Here is a 1,877-nt window from a genome sequence, read left to right on the forward strand (position 1 = left end):
GCGCGGCGCTGACGTGACGTAGAAGGCTGTCCGCTGCGCGCCGGGTGAGGTGGATGTGTGCGGGGAGCTCCGGACCGGCGAGGTTGTACGCATGGGACGCTGTAGGTGAAGAGCGCCGTGGGGCCTTTACGCGAGGCAGGAATGACGACGCGCGATTTAAAAGGCGAGTGCTGAGGACAACCGCATTTCCTCACTCCACTTCGCACGACTGTGAGGTTCCTTCCTTTTTTTTTTTTGTTGATAAAGGGTGTCACTTTGTTACCCAAGCTGGATGGAGGACAGTGGCGCAAAATCTCAGCTCACTGCAGCCTCCGCCTCCCAGGTTCAAGCGATTCTCCTCCCTCAGCCTCCCGAGTAGCTGGGATTACAGGCGCCCGCCACCACGCCCAGCTAATTTTTGTGTTTTTACAAACTACAAAAATTTTTTGGAGACGGGGTTTCACCATGTTGGCCAGGCAGGTCTCGAACTACTGACCTCAGGTGATCCGCCTGCCTCGGCCTCCCAAAGTGCTGGGATTACAGGCGTGAGCCGCGAAGCCCGGCCCTTTTTTTTTTTTTTTTTTTTTTTTTTTGTACAGAGTCTCGCTCTGTCGCCCAGGCTGGAGTGCAGTGGGGCGATCTGGGCTCACTGCAACTTCGAGCTCCGGGGCTCAAGCGATCCTCCCGCCACAGCCTCCTAAGTAGCCGGGACGACAGGTGCCCGCCACCACGCCCAGCGAATTTTTGTATTTGTTGTAGAGACTGGGTTTTGCTATGTTGCCCGGGCTGGTCTCGACCTCCTGGGCTCAAAGCGGTCCACCCTTCTCAGCCTTCCAAAGTACTGGGATTACAGGTGTGAGCCACCGCGCCCAGCAGGAGGTCTCCTCCTCTAACTCCGGCTGGACCTATCTGCGCAGTGGGGTGGGCACCGGAATAACTCCCTAAGGGATGTGGCTGAGTCTGTTTTTGCCCGGCCACATCGACCTTCTTCTTATGCAGTTTTGGTTATTTTGAAAGGGAGTCAGAAAAGGGAGATTTGGAATGAATGAAGGTGTTTCTTTGCTTTAAGTGTTGAGGTTGGTTATCTCGTATTGGTTGATACTGGGTGGTAGAGGTTTGACAGACTGCCAGATCAGGTCTATCTAGTTATCACCACCCGCTTGTTCTACACTAGTGTCTGCTGCATAATATAGCCACTGACTCTTAGGGGGTGTAAACATTATAATAAAGATCATTTAATTCCGTTATCTGCTAAGCACAGTGCTGAACCTTTACACGTTTTATCACGTTTAGTCCTCACGATAATCCTTTGCTTAAAAGGTTAGGGAACTGGAGCCCAAAGAAGGAACTGAAGCCCAAGGTAAACCAGTCAGTAGACAGAAGCAGTATTCCAATACAAAGCAAGGACCAGAAGCCATGAGCTAAACTGCTGGTCTCCTATGACCACTATATTTCAGTAAGGAAGTTATGAGATGAGGTTCGTTGAATGTTCGCTCACAATTAAGCGCCTGCAAAGTGACAGATGCGTGTGGTAGGTTCAGAAACAAATGTTCAAAGGCACTTAATCTTGTAATCATGAGGTGTTGTCGTTTTGTTTGTTTTTTGAGACGGAGTTTTAGCCCTTATTGCCCATGCTGGAGTGCAGTGGTTACATCTCGGCGCACTGCAACCTCCGCCTCCCGGGTTTAAGCGATTCTCCAGCCTCAGCCTCGCAAGTAGCTGGGATTATGGGCATGCGACACCACGCCCGGCTAATTTTGTGTTTTTTAGTAGGGAATGGGGTTTCTCCATGTTGGTCAGGACGGTCTTGAACTTCTGACCTCAGGTGATTCGCCCCTCAGCCTCCCTAAGTACTGGGATTACAGGTGTGAGCCACCACACCCAGCCCCATCTTTTAC

The 1,877-nt window shown here is 51.3% G+C and overlaps 1 protein-coding gene across 1 annotated transcript in view; it reads right to left on the reverse strand.

Annotated features, from left to right (window-relative positions):
* CCT4 (chaperonin containing TCP1, subunit 4 (delta)) overlaps window positions 1–220 on the reverse strand; it is a 30,698-nt gene extending 30,478 nt beyond the window's left edge. The window contains exon 1 of the mRNA XM_011941838.1: window positions 26–220. The gene's annotated coding sequence lies outside the window, so the exon portion shown is untranslated. The remainder of the gene's footprint in view (window positions 1–25) is intronic.
* Between the last annotated feature and the right edge of the window lie 1,657 nt (window positions 221–1,877).

Source organism: Colobus angolensis, unplaced genomic scaffold, assembly GCF_000951035.1.
Source record: "Colobus angolensis palliatus isolate OR3802 unplaced genomic scaffold, Cang.pa_1.0 Scaffold201, whole genome shotgun sequence".
Classification (NCBI taxonomy): Eukaryota; Metazoa; Chordata; class Mammalia; order Primates; family Cercopithecidae; genus Colobus; species Colobus angolensis.